This window comes from Mytilus edulis, chromosome 7 (assembly GCF_963676685.1).
Source record: "Mytilus edulis chromosome 7, xbMytEdul2.2, whole genome shotgun sequence".
In the NCBI taxonomy this organism is placed as follows: Eukaryota; Metazoa; Mollusca; class Bivalvia; order Mytilida; family Mytilidae; genus Mytilus; species Mytilus edulis.
This window is the reverse complement of record NC_092350.1, coordinates 47,737,024-47,757,876: the sequence shown is the minus strand read 5'-3', so window position 1 is coordinate 47,757,876 and position 20,853 is coordinate 47,737,024. Positions and strand designations below refer to the sequence as shown.

General features: G+C 31.8%; 1 protein-coding gene across 2 annotated transcripts in view; it reads right to left on the bottom strand.

The window, feature by feature from the left end:
- Positions 1-20,853, bottom strand: part of LOC139481656 (prion-like-(Q/N-rich) domain-bearing protein 25) — a 141,961-nt gene that overhangs the window by 80,695 nt on the left and 40,413 nt on the right. For both annotated transcript variants that reach the window (XM_071265103.1, XM_071265104.1), the window contains exons 4-6: positions 17,367-17,582; positions 5,724-5,923; positions 904-1,038 (exon numbers count right to left, since the gene is read on the bottom strand). The gene's annotated coding sequence lies outside the window, so the exon portion shown is untranslated. The remainder of the gene's footprint in view (positions 1-903; positions 1,039-5,723; positions 5,924-17,366; positions 17,583-20,853) is intronic.

The following is a 20,853-nucleotide window of genomic DNA, read 5'->3' as shown; positions in this document are numbered from 1 at the left end:
ATCCGGAAATCGTTAATTTTTCAAAAATAAAAAAAAAAAATCGGGGCGGGACGATTTCAGAGGGGCGGGCGGGGATGAAAAGCTATCAATTAAATTTAAATTTTGTTCCTGGTATCTATGAGTTTTTTCACATCGGAAACTTGTTAACCAAAGTATCTTTTGATCTTAAGTACCCGTTAAGAAGTAAACAAAGTGTTTGAAAACATAGACAGTCACAAACCTGTTTGTGTCGTTGGAAGGATTCTATAAATGTTTTCTCAGGGCTCTTCCAGAAAATACTATAAAGCATTTTTATGCGGGTGTTAGTATTTGAAATACCGAAATGCAAGTGAAATCTTGCTCTATTTTCATATCTTTGGGTGCTAGGGGTTAATCAAGTGCCGTCCATGGTGGTATAAAATCCCTTTTATTCTCGAACAACCCAAAGCAGAGCTGCAATAAAGGAGTATTACACACATATTTAGACAGCCCATCGTTCAATTTTGTGAAAGTGTTGAACATAGTGTGTCTCGTATAAAAGTACGCTGTTTTTAACAATCATCAAATTCATATTGAGTATCTAGATCAGAAAGCATTATAATATTAACTTAAGTCTTTTTTATTTTATAACATAAACAGAGTATACAAAATGTAATTGCAGTAACATTGACAAGAATGAAATTATATAATCAAAATAATTTCATGGTGTTAAATTACTCCTATATTTTCTTTGTTTTGAATATGCAACAATTTCTGTTGATATATATTTTTTTTGAAGGAGGGTGTGTGTCGTTAAATCACCTGAATGCGTCTTGTTTACTTTGTTGAACTGTGTGAACAGTTTCCAGACCAAATGGCAGTTTATGGACAACCCGGTCAATTAACAGCCATTTTACCCTTAAGTAATTTACTATAAATACCTACTTGCATCGCAAGTGTTATTATCTCTATTATAGAACTGTGTTGCTGGCGATTCACACTCACAAAAACCATCTGCCGAACAATTTAGCGGAGTGATACACTCTTCAGGACTAATGTCCGTCACACAACTTGCTTTATCTGTCAACAAACATATTCGATAAAAAAAAATGCTCACACAATTGTTATACAACTTAAATACTAAAATAATAGATAAACGCAAAACTTTGAAATTAGGGATATTTATCATTTAAATACGCGTTAATGATTAGCAATATGCTTGATATATTTCGGCTATTTAATATAAAATGCAAATAAAATGCTTCGCTGAGCGCAGCCTGATACGACCGCAGAAAACAACTTATTGGAATTATAACACAATGATAGTATGTATAAGTACAGAGCCACGTCAAATGAATATCACTAAAACCAGACTATACAGTAAACGTAGTATTCATTAAGAAAAAATAAAAGATACAACATTCCAGCAGCACCTGCATACGGGGTATATATCTCCCAATTGATACGATATTCCCGTGCTTGCATTTCCTATCATGATTTTCTTGATAGAGGGTTACTGCTCACAAGGAAGCTATTAAACCAAGAGTTCCAAATGGTGAAGTTGAAATCATCCCTTCGTAAATTTTACGGACGCCATCACGAGTTGGTTGACCGTTATGGAATAATCGTTTCACAAATGATATCGGATATGTTCCTTACGTCGTAACTACAATCCCCTTCCCTTTCATGAATGTGACCTACCGAATTAGACTAATTACCGGATTTGTAATCACATAAGCAACACGACGGGTGCCACATGTGGAGCAGGATCTGCTTACCCTTCCGGAGCACCTGAGATCACCCCTAGTTTTTGGTGGGGTTCGTGTTGTTTATTCTTTAGTTTTCTATGTTGTGTCGTGTGTGCTATTGTTTTTCTGTTTGTCTTTTTCATTTTTAGCCATGGCGTTGTCAGTTTGTTTTAGATTTATGAGTTTGACTGTCCCTTTGGTATCTTTCGTCCCTCTTTTAACACATCATTAAGATGATAAACAACGTCAGTACCAACAACATACGATACTTTTGGTATCAGTGTCCTAAAAATGGAAAAACTGTTTAATCCTTTACAAAAGAAAAATATGTTACATCAATCAAAAAGAAAATTTTATCATCTTTCAAAAAAGAAAAGCTGTCACATCAGTTAAAAAAATATGACATTCTAATACGACGTGCTTCTTTCGCTTTATGAAAAACCATGCTCTAAATTCAATAAAATTTGTTTGCACATGCGTATATTGACTACCGCAAAAGAATAAATTTTATCAAGTTGGCATGCATTTGATATATTTCATTAACTTAAAACACTTCCAAACTCTTTTAAATGATGCACATGTTGTTACTAATTCATTCATAATGCGTTGCAATAAGAACTCTTCCCTCTGAAAAATCACAATGCCAGTCATTTTCTTGTTTACAAACAAAAAAGGGAGTTTCATGGAAGAGCCTACACAAACCTTCTACACTTGTACACATCGGAAATAGAAATTACCTAAATTGTCCTAATCAGAATCGAAATAATTGATGCAAGCTATACTTTATTGTAGTGTTAACATGGGTTGGCACTATATTCATGTTATTTTAGCCCTCACTATCGCTCGGGCAAAAATAATCACGAATATAATGCCTACCCATGTTAAAACTACAATAAAGTATAGCTTGCATCAATCATTTCTTAATTAGTCATAAAGAAATTCTGCAACATTAGTCAAGAAGAAATTCTGCAACATCAGTCTAAAAGAAATTCTGTAACATCAGCAAAAAAGATAAATTAGTTTGACATTAGTCAAAACAAAATTCTGCAACATCAGTCAAAAAGAAAAATTAGTTTGATATTAGTCAAAAAGATATTCAGCAACATCAGTAAAAAAGAAAAATTAGTTTGACATTAGACTAAAAGAAATTCGGCAACATCAGTCATAAAGATAAAAATAACTTTTCTATTAGTCTTAAAGAAATACTGCAGCTTCAGTAATAAATAAAAATTTGTTTGACATTAGTCTAAAAGAAATTCTGCAACATCAGTTATAAAGAAAAAAATATTCATGTAGTCAAGGGTCATATTTGGCCCCGATTATACAGTTTAATGTATTAGGACAAAAAATGTTTAAAGTTGACAAAACTACACTTATTTAACATTTATAATCAATCAAAATATTTAAAAAAAAAAATAATAGTTAATTTTGAACAAAAACTTTTCGGTAATTCATGCGTGAAATTATGCACAGTCAAATAGACCCGGTCCCCTTAAAGACATGTGAGAAAGTTAAATAGAACTCTTGTTGTCAAAGTTTAATTCTATCACATTGATTTTTAGATCCTAAAAAGGTCAAATTAAGAGATTGTGGTTTAATTTAACAAAATCGGCTGGATTTCAACCAAATTTTGGACCAGGAAACATAGAGCGCAGGCATCGACAAACAAAATATTATAATAAGATATGCAAAATGTCTTCACAAACATTGTTTTATAAGATTTTTGCTGTCGACCTATGCGCTCTATGTTTCCTTTCCAATAATCTATAAAAATTTACTCGTTTTCATTGATTTTTTCGTGGAAAATCAATATGAATACAACTTATGACGTCATAATAAAACCCAGAAACGTAATTTTTCAACAAAATGGCTTATCTTCTATCTAGTCACTGTATTAACTATAACTGTTTTTTGTAATATTCATTGATATTGGTCAATAAAGTTGTAATTTGGAATTTACTCTTAAAAGGGACGCCATTTTAGGACCTTAACGAGCCTACTCCTTTACTGATAAAATATTTGTATCTATGAAAGAATTTAGAAAAAGTTTTAAGTTATTTATGGTATCGAAATCTCCTGGACCACTTAAATGTACGTTTCGGTGATAATGTGTTCGAAATAAACTCTAAGTACTCGCAAAGCGATTTTTGTTTTTCTGGCAGACAAAGCAACCTATAATGTAGTAGTGATGTTCGTACATGCAGGTATTCATAAGGGCACTAACTGCATCCCTTGAATGGCAGATTTATTATTGGTTGGCTATAAATCGCAGTGTATGACCACACTTCGTAAAGATACCTCATTGTTACATTTGGTTTATACATTCAGCAATACCTACCGTTATCTTGATGATATGTTTTTGTTAAACAATCCAGAGTTCTCTTAATATACTATCAACATTTACCCAAAGGATCTTACTTGATATAAATCTAACATAAACAGCAGTAATTTTCCTTTTCTAGATTTAAACATTTCAATTTCTATTTGGGAAACTCCATACCAAAATAAACTACAAAAACAATTATTTTTCATTCCCTGTTGTCAATGTTCCTTTTTTAATCAGTGATGTTCCTTTGGCTCCATCATACGGTTTTCATATATCCCAACTCGTTCGTTATGCTCGTGTTTGTAGTAATGTCAAAGTTTTTAACGAACGTAATCAATGGTTCACTGGTAAATTATTAAGTCAAGGATTTCGTTACCATATATATACTGTATTTGGTACAACATTTTGGAATTGTGGGTCCTCAATGCTCTTCAACTTTGTACTTGTTTGGCTTTATAACTATTTTGATCTGAGCTTCACTGATGAGTCTTATGTAGACAAAACGCGCGCCTGGCGTATTAAATTATAACCCTGGTACTTTTGACAGTTATTTACTTACAATGTTTTACTAAATTCTTTCATAGATACAAATGGTACATTTTGTAAATATTTAATAATCACGGAAATTACTATCAACGAACCTTTAAACAAACTGATTGTTAAAAGTTACCTTACCAATGTTGTAATTATATTGTCATTAAATATATAGTTTACAGTGGCAGAAATGTCGATTTTGTTCTTGGGTTTGTTTGAACTGTATTCCTGTCTAGTAGTGTTGTCATTTTAGCGGATTTAACATTGCTATATAACGGTAGGTTTGGTTAGCCATAAAAGCATTTCAATCAACATTTCTTAAAATGTCCTGTACCAAGTCAGGAGTGACCAAATGACAGTTGTTATACAATAGTCTATGTTTGTTGGTGTTTGTTGGTGTTTGTTTTTGTTTCAGTTCAGTATTTGTGATGTTCTGAAGTTTTCCTCTTATATTTGACGCGTTTCTATCGGTTTAAGTTTGTAACTGGAACTGTCTTCAATTCATCAATTTACTATTGAACAGCGGTATACTACAGTTGCCTTTATTTAGAGGCAAAATTAAAAGTAAATAAAAAATTATATTGACGATTTCTGTCATGTTGCTCTATTTGTAGATCTGGTTTTGTGGATGATTTGCTACAAAAAGTGGTTTCTTTTTATAATTCTATGCTTTAAGACAATAGGCAACATCAAATAATGATATAAATCTTTATTAAAGGACAATCACTTTTAGTTAAAAGCTGTTGTTTGAAATTCTGGTCAAAATAAACATGTAGATCTTGACATTCTTAATATATCGATCCCCCTATAAGATTTTCTGTTACTATAATTGTCAAAGTAATAGACAATGCAATCATTGCATTTTCACTCTGTCTTCTATTTTTAAACTCCTGTATGAATAAAATATCAAAACATGTCCGATGATTCCAAAACTAAAAATAGTCTTTGCGATTATTGGACATGTTTTGAGATTATATTCACAAAGGAATTTTAGAGAAGATTTGTGAAACGTTAACGATTGAAGGACCAAGGAGTACGGACAATAGGTGATAATAACAGCTTATTAGGTGAGCGATAAAGGAATAACACGTCTAATGATTTAGTCGACTTTTTTTTGACACTGTGTAAATTGAATGCAAATATAAAATCTGACTTACATGGATTGGCTAATGTCCCGTTAACATCTACTTCACAAATCGGAAAAAAAAAATTGCAAAAATCTTCAACTCTTTTCCTACTGTATTCCTAGCACAATTTACTTCAAGGTAAGGTGTCGGATGATCTTTTCGAGGAATATATACACATCTAAATACTTTTGATCCGGCAATAACATCGACTCCAAAGTGGTCAAACCCTTCTACAAAAGAAAGTTAAAATTGGAAACAACACGTCCAAGAAGTACAAATAACAACAACGCAAAAATCAAAAAGAAAAATTCAAGTGAAAAAAAACGAGCACAGAAAATTGAGCATGTTTAACAATGCTAAAGATATTATGACTAAGATAATATTTAGTACCTATTCTATATTATTTTTCACTAATTAACGAAAGTGAAACAGTGGAACAATACTTCCCTTTTAGCAGCCAGTATTGGCCAATTTTGTTAAAATAATCTAAAAAACATTGAATATGAATTATTGACTTTCGATTGGATAATTCGACCTCATATAATCAGTATTTATTTGAAATTTAACTAACGGCCTAGTCAAAATCAGATGTGCATTTCATATTGGGTCTATGTTATAGGCTTGTAAAGACAATAAGATAAACTTTACATAAGTCATACATCTTTGAACTGAAGAAGAGAATGTAGGGTTTCACAATGAATATCAAATATCATGTATAGGTGTTACCGTTTTGAAAAAAAAAACTAAAATACACGCTGAAAATGGTCAAAATTTCACGTTATGTTGTTTCATTTCAAATTTCGCTGTTTTTATCAATTGATAGTTAATAAGTGGACTCAATTTGAACTACATTATTGGTTCACTGTTACATGTATAGACAATTTATTCATCTTTCTTTTACTGGTTGTTGTAACAAAAAATCTTCAGTGGTTACAAAGTTATGATGAAAGTTGAATACTGTGCGTTTGTTATGAAATTTTGTACTTTTGTTTTTAGCTTGTTCAGTGTAGTGATAAAAGAGGAAAATATATCAAATTAATGCTATTATGTGTTTTGTTTTCTCTTATAGTACATTGTAGTATATACATTATCAAAAACTACCTCATTTATCAAAATTGCAGAACCCTATCTGGAGATACATGCCATCAAAGTTGGATATACAAATAAAGTGAAAAAATGTCTTGTCCGTAGACATGCATTCCCTAGTAAACTGGAAGCATAATTACATTAATGTTGCATTGCTAAGTTCCTGTTCTTTTGTAGATATGAAAACACTACTAACATTTTTTTCTACCATCTATTAATAGAGGAAAAATTCAAAAATATGTCAGAATGTTTTGTCCTTAGACACATGTCTTGTCCGTAGACATGTCTTTTAATCAATATTGCTTGGCTTTATGGGTCTTAATTAGTCCTATGTGTTGTTTAAGAAATATCTTAATTTTAATTAATAAATGGTAATTTAAGTGTTCTCAATTTTTGTAAAATTACTTTACAGAAGTGCATTTTAAAAAGTGTCCGATTATCAGTTATAAAAAGCATACCTTATTTTACTTCAGATTTGTTTATTCCAGTTGCTGCATACCTTAAAAAATTAACGAAATAAAATGAAGAAAAAGTATTTCTCACTCTCTAACTTTATCTTTTGCATTTCAGTATTAACAGCAGATGAGGAAGTGTTTACGGACAAGACACTTGTACATGTACATAACAAGTATTAAATTCAATTATGTGTCTGCTATGGAACTTAAATCTTAATTATATGCAATGAAAGTTATCTATTCAAATTAAAACTCAGTATTTTCAACATAAATATAGTCACAATTAATTCTAACAGATTTTTTTTTAACTGAAATTGTCTTGTCCGTAGACAATACCACAATATATTTGTATCCAATTTCCTTGAGTTAAGCCTAATTTGATAGGTAAAATGTATGTAATTTTTCAAGAGAACACATTCAACTATGTCAAAATTGAGTTCTAATAATAGTTTGATTGTTTTAAACAGTCAGATATATGGATTTCAGTTAAGAATGTGTCTTCATTTTGGCTTAATCATTATATTATTTAGATATATGTAAAGAATTATGGGTACATTTTTATAATTTTCAAAATTTAAAAAACACAGCTTAAAATTTGATTGGTAACATTTAATCTTAACTTTAACAATCATCTTTGAACGGTCCTACTAAAAAGCGCCCGGAAGCGCCCGGGAGAATAAAATAATAATAATTTACAACGATAAATGTTTTCCTTAAAAAGAATGAATAATCATTGCTTGTTTTGTCCTTAATAAAAATTTGGATATGATGCCTGAAGTCTAATATTTTCTATATAAAACATGCCTTTGATGTCTTACATTTTATAAATCTTCCGCATAAACTGTGATCCATTATAATCAGTCTTTCAAAATAGTATTCATAAATTATATTATTGTTAAAATTGAAACATTCATACTTGTTTTATTACACATGTTTATTATCTGAATTTGAAAATTACTTGTCTAAAATTAAACAAAAATTAACGTGCATAACTTATCTCATCAACACAAAGTTGTCTCATGCCAATAAAATATCTATATATTTTCCCCGGGCGCCTTTTCTTTTCCCTGGGCGCTATTTCTTCTTCCCCGGACGTTTTTTCTTCACCCGGGCGCATTTTAGTAGGACCCTCTTTGAAAGCATTTAGTTGAATATCAATAAAATGTCTTGTCCGTAGACATTATCAAAATGTATTTGTTTCCATTTTTCTCGAAGTTAAGCATCATTTGATAGATAAACCTGATAAAATGTATGGTTTTTTTTCAAGAGATCACTTTCAGCTATATCAAAATTAGGTTTTAATAATGCATTTCATTAAATATGAATACAATGTCTTGTCCGTAGCCAAAAACATATAAATTGTATTGCTGAGTTTGATTGTTTATTGTATGAATATGCATCAAGTTATTCTAATGTTCTATACACCAAAAGAAAGTTGTTTTTTTGGAAGTTTTGTTATTCATAGATAAGTTTAGATACAGTTTTATCAGATAAGAGTAATGATCAAAGAAAGCTACTGTTGCTTGAAATAACTGAGTTAAACATGTTCTTGTAAACTTTTTTTCAATTAAAATGTTTGATATTCAATAATTCTAAACATATTTTTTTGCCTTTGTCATTGACCAAAAATCTGACACTGGTGACCATGTCTTGAAGGCATATATTAAAGAAAATTATACAGTTAATAAACACCATTTCATTAATAAAAATATTAAATATTTCTTCCAAAAACTGCATGTAATTATATAAATGCTTCCAGTGTTAGCCTAACGATAGCAATTTTTCATAATTTTAACCATTTTTGAACCAAAATATCAAAAGAGTTTTTCCCTGAGGTGATATTCATTTTTGACTTCATGTGAAACACAAAATGCACATCTGCTTGTGGCTAGGCCGTAAGCTCTTTAGCTAGAGGTTTATAATGCATGAATTGTGTGTATGTGTGTGTCTGTTTGATTATTTAACCGAAAAGAATGTCAACATCGAAAGTGAAACAAATGTAAATCATTTGATTGACTGATTTTATTCTCAAGAACATCATTCTTATATAGGTAAAAATAGTTATCAACACATTATTAATCAATAAATGAAATTAAATAGATATAGAAAAATCCAGTTCCACGAGTTTTGCTATATCTTCATATTTGGTTTATATGTATATCGCTGATACGGACATCGGTGGTCTTCGAGAGGTCAACTCGACAGTTAATTAGATGCAGTCTAGACTAAAATACACATGAAACGAAGCTTCATTATTCTCATGCCCTGTAAACTGTTTATTTTAGAATTTTGTAATGTTTTACATTGAATTATTTACTCCTTTAAGTTTACCTTTTGTCATATATGTGTGTGTTTTTGCATAGCAATGAGTGGTTGCACATGACACTGAACACACTTACACCATTTGTACACACTCCTTAATATTTACACTTTGTCATATTTCTGCATGTGTTTTGTATAGCAATAAGTGGCTGTACTTGCCATTAAACACTCCTACACACTTCTTGATGTTAACTTTTTGTCATATTTGTTTGTGTGTTTTGTATAGCAATAAGTGGCTGTACTTGCCATTAAACACTCCTACACACTTCTTGATGTTAACTTTTTGTCATATTTGTTTGTGTGTTTTGTATAGCAATAAGTGGTTTTATCACATATTTGTAATGAATACCTTCGGTTTTGCATATGCAATAACCTCAAAATTGCCCGGGGCAAAAAAGAGATATTGATATTGTGCCCTGATTCCAAATGACGTGACGTCATTGCGTCCTTAACGACAACGGCGAGCAATGACGGTGTTGTAATTGAACTTTTTTCTCCTCTCTGCAAAACTTAAATATGTGATAAATAGATTATAACATGTCTTTTCCATATTGGCCCTGGTATCTTCCCTCGACCCATATCGGCCCTCGGCTAAAGCCTCGAGGCCGATATGGGAGTCTCGGGATGATACCAGGGCCAATATAGAAAAGGGCATGTTATAATCTATACGTACATGACATTAAACACCCCTACACACTTCTTAATGTTCACCTTTTGTCATATTTTTTATAGCAATAAGTGGATGAACATGACATTAAACAACCTTTCACAATCTTAATGTTTAGCTTTTGTCATATTTGTGCGTAATTTTGTAGAGTAATAAGTGGTTGTATATGACATTAAACACCTGTAAACACATTTTTATGTTTACCTTTTGTCATATTTGAGTGTGTTTAGTATTGCAATAAGTGGTTGTACATGGCATTAAACATTCTTGCACAGTACTTTTTGTTTACCTTTTGTCATATTTGTTTGTGTGTTTGTATGGCAATAAGTGGTTGAACATGACATTAAACACTCCTACACACTCCTTTATGTTGACCGTTTGTCATATTTGTGTGTTTTTTGTTGGGCAATAAGTGGTTGTACATGACATTAAACACGCCTACACACTCCTTTATGTTTAGCTTTTGTCATACTTGTAATTTAGTGTGTGTTTTGTATAACAATAAGTGGTTGAACATGACATTAAACATTCATTCACACTCCTTTATGTTTACCTTTTGCCATATTTGTTTGTGTGTTTTGTATAGCAATAAGTGGTTGTACATGACATAAAAACACTCCTACACACTCCTTTATGTTGACATTTTGTCATATTTGTGTGTATTTTTGCTTGGCAATAAGTGTTTGTACATGACACTAAACACCCCTACACACTCCTTTATGTTTACCTTTTGTCATATTTGTTTGTGTGTTTTGTATAGCAATAAGTGGTTGTACATGACATTAAACATTCTTACACAGTCCTTTTTGTTTACCTTTTGTCATATTTGTTTGTGTGTTTGTATGGCAATAAGTGGTTGTACATGACATTTAACTCCCTTATACACTCCTTTTTGTTTCATCAATTAAGTTTAGTCTATATTATGGATATTTCTAAAGAGTTATCTACCTTAATTCGTGTACACTTCCTTTACTTAAATAGAGTATAACTATTTATTGAGAAACGTCTCACTTATGGATGTCACTATAGAGTTTTCAGCCTTAGTTCAGGTATACTGACTTAAGTAACGTCTTACTCATAGATGTCTATAAAGAGTTATCTCCCTTTTTTCAGTCTCCTCTATCAAGTAAAGTCTAACGTATGGGGTCTCTTAAGTGTTATTTTCCTTTATTCTAGTCTCCTCTATTCAGTAAAGTCTAACTTTTGGATGTGTCTTAAAGAGTTGTCTTCCTTCATTCAGGTCTCCTCTGTCAAGTAAAGTCTAACTTATGGATGTCTCTTAAGTGTTATCTCCCTTTATATCAGTCTCCTCTATTCAGCAAAGTCTAATTTATGGATGTTTTTATAGTTATCTCCCTTAATTCGGGTACACCACCCTTAAAAAATTCGAACTTATGGATGTCTCTAAAGAGTTTTCTCCCTCAGTTTATGTCTCGTCAATTAAGATTAAGTTACTTTAGGCTTTCAATAGAAGGCGGTAGGCGGCGATTTTCGTCGTCTACTTGAAGGAAATCCGCCGCCTACTTTGCTCAAAATTGTAAAATTAAAAAATCAATAAAAATGACTGAAGGGGAAATTTACGCTGTTGACACAACCAGGGGATTTCCGATAAAGTGTGGTTGATATTTATAACCTTTCCCACGTGAAGTGACCCGAGTAGTCACGAACGCCTAGGCTGGGATCGCTATCAACAGGAGAGTAAGGCGAAAACTACTGAAAGTAGAAACCAGCAGAAGGCACCCGAACACCGTCCGTTAACAGACTCCTGATTGGTCGATTTACAACCGGTTTTCTTAAACGACCTACGATTGGTGTAATTAATAGGCGTGTACGAAAATGAGTAAACGAAAACAAAGTGACATCAGTCAATGGATTAGAAAAATACAAAAACAAGGTGCTTTATAAATATTGAATGGAAATACAACTTATTCAAAGGAGAACACTGTATATTTTCACAATGTTAAAATAAAATAAAAAACAAACAAACGCCAATATAAACAACCTACAGCCACTGACCCATGTGTTCGCAAGGACTCCGATCCCACGTTTGTTTTAGATTCAAATCCTATTACATAGAGTGAACTACATGGACATGTTCCTTTATAACTATGTTGGCTTTGTATTAAAAATTAAATAAATTGGTGTCGCAATCTTCTTTTCTTTGTATCTGTAAAGCATCACTGTCAAATTTGTGGCCAGTTTAGGGTCTTCTGACTTCAATGCACAATACAACGATGTACCCACACTCAATGACAATGCCCATGTTAAGGATCATATAATTTATTATCCTGTTAAGGATTTGTCTGCCTCTGTTGTATCTACTGAACTGAATGTTAATGTCCCATTCAATTTATATTCTATTTTCCCTGAACTCATAGAATTTCAATCTAATGACTATTTTTTCAATTGTTATTCAAAGAGCACAATAAGCACAAAATTATTAAGGGGCAAATAATAATATTTTTTTTTTAATAAAATTTTAAAATGTTTTTTTCAGAAAATCAATATTTTTAGAGGGTTGTGAATCATCAGACGGGTCAGTAAGCGAACAGCAAACACATATATTTGTAATTTAGGCCAGCCTCCTGATAGTATTAATTCATAAAGCGCATTGACTAATTTCCTATATTATAAAAAGGGATTTTTATAGTGCTATAATTGTACCAAAATATAGTGGTCCCCTCTTCTATTTCAGAACTTCTTGAGTTTAAGTATAATAAAATTTTATTAATGAATAAATATGATTGGATGTGGATCTTTCCCTATATTATCACCATGTCATTGCTATTCTCAAACAACTTCAAATACAAGCTTTAAGTTGAAGTCTGGATCAATTGCATATATAAATGTAATCAATATTTACAGAAAATCCGACCATGCTACAAATTTTAATCAAACATTTACATTATCTTTATTAAAAAAATGATGTTTTGAGAGGACTTTAACAGGGTCCAGGAGACTCCCAGAATGCAGGAATTTGAACCATTTAAAAAAAAAATTCTGGGGCCCTTGAGCGGGCCCCATATCCCCGGCCGTAGGTTCGACGAGCAAGCTCGCATTGATGGGACTCCTATTTTTTTGATTTATCCTCCTACTTCTAAACTTATTGAAAGCCCTGAATTAATTATTTAATTTAATTTAATAATAATAATTATACTTTAAGTATAATATAAGTTATGTTTGTTTATAAAGAGTGATCTCCCTTATTACAGGTACACGACTAACCTAAGTAAAGTCTAACTTATGGAAGTCTCTTAAGAGGGGCAAAAGATACCAGAGGTCTAACTCATAGATTGAAAATAAACTGACAACCTTATGGCTAAAAAATAAATAGACAAACAGACAAATAGTACAAAAGACAACATGGAAAACTAAAGACTAAGCAACACGAACCCCACCAAAAACTTGAGTTTATCTCAGGTGCTCCGGAAGGGTAAGCAGATGCTGCTCCACATGTGGCACCCATCGTGTTGCTTATGTTATTACATATCCGGAAAATAGTCGAATACGGTAAATCACATTTGTGAAAAGGGAAGGGTATTATAGTTACGATATATGGAACATATCTGATATGATCTAAGAAACGGTTACTCCATAACAGTCAACAAACTCCTCATGGCGTCCGTAAAATGTACAAAGGGATGACTTCAAGTTCATCATTTGGAACTCTTGGTTGAATAGCTTCCTTGTGAGCAGCAATCCTCTATCAAGGAAATCATGTTAGGAAATACAACCCCGGAATATCGTATCGATTGGGAGATATATACTCTACTTTAATTCAGGTACAACTTCTTAAGTAAAACCTAACTTATGGATATTTCTAAAGAGTTATCTCCCTTAATTCATGTCTCCTCCATTAAGTTGAATATGATTTATGTCTGTCAATAAAGAATTATCTTCCAAATTAAAGGTACACTACCCTAAGTAAGGTCTAACTTGTCTTATGGATGTCTCTAAAGAGTCCCTTAATTTATGTCTTCTCCATTAAGTAAATGGACCTGTCTACTCTTTTGATGATAGTGAAGGGAAAGTTGTTATTTACATATATGAGTCCACTAAAACTCTAAATATTCAAGGAAAGGGGTGTATATTTTGGTTCAAAAATACTTTGAAGATTTTTTCAGAAGAACTATATCATGTATATAACACACAGAGACTAGATGATCAAAAAATTGTGAAATGTACATAATGAGAATAATGAAAACGATAATAATAGTTTTAATAAAAGTAAAATCTAATTTATGTCTGTCTCTATAAGAGTTATCTCCCTAACTACAAGTACACTACACTAAGTAAAGTCTAACTTAGGGATGTCTATTAAGTGTTATCTCCCTTAAATCATGACTCCTCTATCAAGTAAATTCTAATTTATTGATTTCTCTTAATTGTCATCTCCTTTTATTTCAATCTCCTCTATTAAATAAAGTCTAACTTAGTGGTGTATCTCAAGTGTTATCTCCCGTAATTCAGGTCCCCTCTATCAAGTAAATTGTAACTAATGGATGTCTCTTACGAGTTAATTCCCTTCATTCAGGTCTCCTCTGTTAAGTAAAGTCTTACTTAGGGATGTATCTTAAGTGTTATCGCCCTTAATTCAGGTCTCCTCTATCAAGTTAAGTCTAACTTATGGATGTCTTTTAAGTGTTATCTCCCTTAATTCTGGTATCTTCTTCGAATTACAGTCTTTCTTAGGGATGTCTCTTAAGAATTATCTCCCTTAATTTAGGTATCCTCTTTCAAGTAAATTCTAATTGATGGATGTCTTTTAAGTGTTATCTCCATTAATTCAGGTCTCCTCTATCAAGTAAATTCTAACTTATGGATACTAGTACATCTTAATAGTCAATTCCCTTAATTCAGGTCACCTCTATTAAGTAAAGTCTTACCTAGGGATGTATCTTAAGTGTTATCTCCCTTAACTCAGGTCTCCTCTATATACTAAAGTATAACTTATAGATGTCTTTTAAGTGTTATCTCTCTTAATTCATGTATCCTCTTTGAATTACAGTCTTACTTAGTGATGTATCTTAAGAGTTTTCTCCCTTAATTCAGGTATCCTCTGTCAAGTAAATTCTAATTTATGGATGTATTTTAAGTGTTATCTTTATTAATTCAGGTTCCTCTATTAAGTAAATTCTAACTTATGGATGTCTCTTTAAAGTTATCTCCCTTAATTCAGGTCTCCTCTACCATATACATATAAACTTATGGATGTCTCTTAAGTGTTTTAAATTCCCTAAATTCAGGTGTCCTCTATAAAGTAAATTCTAACTTATGGATGTCTCTCAAGTGTTATTTACCTTAATTCAGGTCTCCTCTATTAAGTAAATTCTAACTTAGGGATGTATCTTAAGTATTATCTGCCTTAATTCAGGTCTCTTCTATCAAGTACATTCTAACTAAGGGATGTCTCTTAACTGTTATCTCCCTTAATTCAGGTCTCTTCTATTAAGTAATTCGAACTTATTGATTTCTTTTAAGTGTTATCTCCCTTACTTTAGGTCTAATCTATCAAGTAAAGTCTAACTTATGGATGTCTCTTTAAAGTTATCTCCCTTATTTCAGGTCTCCTTTATTAAGTAAAGTCTAACTTATGGATGTCTCTTGAGTGTTATCTCCCTTAATTCAGGTCTCCTCTATTAAGTAAAGACTAACTTAGAAATTACTTAAAATAGTTATCTTCCTTAGTTCAGGTAATCTTAACTCTTTACCGTTCCTATGACCCGAATGACCCGAATTCGGGTCATAAGCACTTTTTTGCGTAATATTTGGATCCAAACCTTAAATTCTTTGCCATTTGACTATCAACAGATTTCACCAAGGGCTTAAATGAAACCTGTGAGTTTCAGCTACACGTTAAAATTGCTGTTGTGTGTTTTGGGGTTGATCTTTGTGGTTGAATAAAGCAATGAAGCTATCATCGTTTGAAAAAAAAATCAGCTAAAATTTAATAGAAAAAACTTTAGAATTATGCTAATCTCGAATTATGAAAATATTGTGTTTGGTTGCTATAAACCGCTTTCAGGTTTGTGTTGAGCTTTATAAAATGAAGGTTCATTGAGTTATTTTTTTTTATCAACTTCTACGAAAAACGAATACAAACAGTGAACATTGTCAACATGTCAGTAATTTTCAGCAACTATTTCTGCCCATATCAGTAAAAACGTGCATATTGTGGTTCCAGAGGCCAAATAGTATAAATAAAACGCATTTCTTACTACTTGTGTTACTTGTTTTTGAATTAAAATCATAATTACCCCCCCCCCCTTTCCCCCCTCTCATCCCCCCTGGTTTACAGACTATCCCACATTGTGTGTTCTTTTAAAGATGTAAAAAAAATAAAGTTCTTTCTAAATATCTTGTTATAATCTAATATCTGTATGTGAAAGGTCAACATAAAAATAAATATTACAAGTAACATAGAAAATAAGTATGAATTTAATCAATCTTAACCGTCTGGTTCCGTAGCTGAGGGGATGCATCTGAGGCTAGTAATCAAGCGATCCGGGTTCGCATGCCGCAAGGATGAATGTGCGGTTTACAAAAAACCAATACAATATTAAATAACTTGAATTGACTTTAATTTAATTTTAATTTCAAATTGAAAATGCTTTTTTTTCTTTGTGACAAAGTTAATTGTCTGTCTTTTGTTTATAGTCATTTATAGAATAATAGAGACATACATGTTAAGATAATCTATTACAAATCGATAACTATGGGATTCTGAAGCGGCAAGACTTTTGTTTTTCTGTCTTTTAAATGACTGTAGGGATTAGAGTGTGGATGCACTTCAGTTGCACAGTTTAGCTACGTTTTTTGCCCAGAAAGCTCGAAAATAGCAATTTTGACCCAAATCACCCACATAGCATGTTGGGCTATAAAAATTGCTGTTTCTCACAAAAAAGGACATTTTGTATCGAAATTTTACAATTTTCTGAGTTTTTTACTAACCTGTCATTAATATTACTGAAAAACTATTTTCCAGAAAAAGTCTTAGTTGATAAGCCTACTAACAGTAATAAGAAAGTAATGATTGATTGAAATTTGATCGTTCCTCAGCGGCAAAAATAGTGCAATTTTTGCCGAATGGTATTCCCTTAGTATAGTCTAACTGATTGATGTCGCTAATAAAGTTGTACTTACCGGAAGAAAAAATGAATAACCGATGAACTTCGTAATAAGCTTGTAGATTAACCTTCCACCAATGTGGTCTTTGACCTGATTGGGGATCCGGGTAAGTACAACTGCTATGTTCCGTGTACAGTCCATTATTAGCATGAGAAGATATCATGGTACGATAGTTTCGAGATGGTGGTGAAGACATAGAGTTGGGCTTCCCTTTTGCAATGTCAACAAAATCTGAAATTTAATGAATTAACTTATTTATTGAAAATTACTTTGTGTCAAAATTGGTCAATGGCCTAAATAAAACCAACCATGAGCGGTGTGGTCACGTTTCTCCAATGTTTTATATTTTTTATGTACAGGTAAGGAATTTCTTGTTGGAGAAACGTGTTTTTTTTTACATTACGGATTAACTAATTGTACATGTAATTAGAGTTACAGTAAATCCCGCTAAAATGAACTTTTTAATGATATAGTAATAATATAAAATGAAAAAGACAAAATTATAAATACATATAACTTTATTGTATCAAAGAGCATTAATATAACTTATATAATTCAAACAACAGAATCACTTTTTTTTATAAACAACATAAGCACTTATAGACAAATACTTAAGAAAATCTTAACCAAATGAACTATTTAATAAAAAAAAAAATGATACCAAATGAAGGTCCAAATTAGAATATATATATTGTATTGAAGAGCACTAATATCATAGGAACACATTGTATTTAAGCACTACTAGACAAATATTCAACCAGTTATGTACAATAAAATAAATCAGTCACAAAAGCTACATTTCTAAATAAAACAAGTCATGTCATTAAATCATAAAGAACATGAAAATGCATTCAATTAGAGTTACATCAAATTTGAAATTGAACACAGCAAACAATTAATATAGGTGTAATACCACCAAATCATGGTATGTCACATCCGGTTGTACACGGAAATAGGTAGAAAAGAAATATTCCCTTGAATTTGACAGTTGTAGGTAATTAATCCTACATTTTTTTGCAGTAAAAGATTGCTGTGTCATAAACATATGTCTTGGGTATTTCAAAGCACCATTATTTTTTATATGGCATTTCTATATAGAATATTTTTTAATCTTGGGGTTACATGGTGACTAAACCTTGTACACAGATAAAATAAGGGGAGACATTTGATTGGTTAACTTCCAGTGATGGTTATTTTCTTATGTGCAATGAAATGTTATGTGATTTTATAGTACTGGACAGGATAAAACTTTACTCATGCCAAGTCTTTCTTTATTTGAAACAAAGATAAATTCTACAGATTTTTTTGAAAAGTGCAAATTTAACAAAGACTAATAGGAGAAAATCAATGGTGGTATATATATATTACACCTATTATGGGAAGCTGTACATTCACCTTTGGCCTTGTGAGTAATCTCATGTGTTAAAACTTCATTTAATTTAAGTGAAATGTTACAAAAAATGAAATATTCTGAGTGGATTGAGTCTTCAATACACATTTTATGGGAATTTTTAAATGAAACTATTCCTTGACTTTTAAGTTTTTTGGGTTTGTTTTGTTTGTTTTTTTTTGGGGGGGGGTTCTTCTTATTTCTTAAATTCTGCTATGATAGAACATTTTCCTATGAAATACTTAAATATTCATAGGTTAATGAAATTATTTTCAATTCTGTAACGACAAATTATTCACTAAAAGAGAAGCCTTTTATGTCCCTCTCTGGAATGTGGCGTAAATTTAATTTTGACGTAAGGACTTATTGAAACCTCCTTTGAGACATTAAACTTGTATATGGATTGTTCATTCTGCTAAAATACTTCAATTACTCATTTCTGATAACATTTCCATCATAAATTAGTAAAAGTTCTCCCATTACTTTTACTTATTGGCCTGAAAAGTTGGAATTTGAGGAAATGAGAGGTAATTTTGACTTATTTTTAGGTTTTACTTTGCTGTACATTATTGCTGTTTACAGTTTATCGCTATCTGTAATAATATTCAAGATAATAACCCAAAACAGCAAAATTACCTTAAAATTACCAATTCAGGGGCATCAACCTAACAACGGGTTGTCCGATTCATCTGAAAATTTCAGGGCAGATAGATCTTGACCTGATAAACAATTTTACCCCATGTCAGATTTGCTCTAAATGCGTTGTTTTTTGTGCTATGAGCCAAAAACTGCATTTTACCCCTGTGCTATATTTTCGCCACTGCGGCCATCTTGGTTGATTGGCCGGGTCACCAGACACATTTTTTTTTAAACTAGATACCCCAATGATGATTGTTGCAAAGTTAAGTTTAATTTGGCCAAGTAGTTTCAGAGGAGAAGATTTTTGTATAAGTTATCGACGACGACGCCGGACGCAAAGTGATGAGAAAAGCTCAAGTGGCCCTTTTGGCTAGGTGAGCTAAAAATGAGACGGCAATGCAGTGCTTAGGCCAAAATTAATACATTGGTCTATATATATGAAAAATACTTTTATCAAAGGGCTTATATGTCAGACTAAACTCAAAGATGAATGACAGATTTAATTTCAAAAGGAATTTCAGCATGTTCAGAGCCCACCCTTTCAAGTTTGTATTTGTTGTTTCCTCAGCATTCAAATTCAAGTTGAAACAAGAATCAACACTCTGGGTTACTTTGAACCATCAGTGCATATAGGTTTATGTATGTGTCACTGGTAGATTTACATTTTGATTGGAAGTGACAGTTCCCAATGACGATGTGGTTGTTTAAAGATGTATGCTTTAGGAAGCTTCTGGTACATCAAAAACTGTGCAATATAAATTCCACAACTGTTTTCTGAATTACTGATGACAGCAATGTCATCTCCAGAAACATCCAGTTCAATGCATTCCTGTTGAAAAAAAATTTAAAAGTTTTATCGGTTGTAAATTCATATCACTGAATGCTATATTCTCTGATCTTGTTGCAATCGTTTGGTTCCTGGTGAAAGTTGGCGTTGATTTGCCACTTTGCTATGTGGAATAGCCATTCCTAAAAAAAATAAATTAGGAAGGATGATATATAACATGAATATTCTGGAAAAAGGAAGGTGACAATGAGCAGCCAGGAAAGTCTTAACTACTATTTTGTATTTCAGTCAAACCTCTTAAGAAACCATCAGTATTAAGCAAAAACCTGTATTATAAAATCCCTGTGTAGATACATTTCATATAAATAGAACCTGTAATATTTAAAGACAACCTGTCTTTAGAGCCAATATTTTTACTCTCTCTTAAGTGGTCTCTTTAAACAGGTTTTACAAAATCCTGGCCTCAAATGGCGAAGTAATTTTTATACTGTAAATTTAGAAAACAAAATTTTATATTGCCATTGCACTGTTGTGTTATTGCAATTATTCACATAGAACAATAATTTAATCTCACATTTTGACTTTTCTAAATGTTTTCTATGTAATAACAATTATGTGAGTAATTTGATTTTGATACAAATGATTTTGATTTTGATGCACTTGGCTACATTTATTTGTTTAAGCCC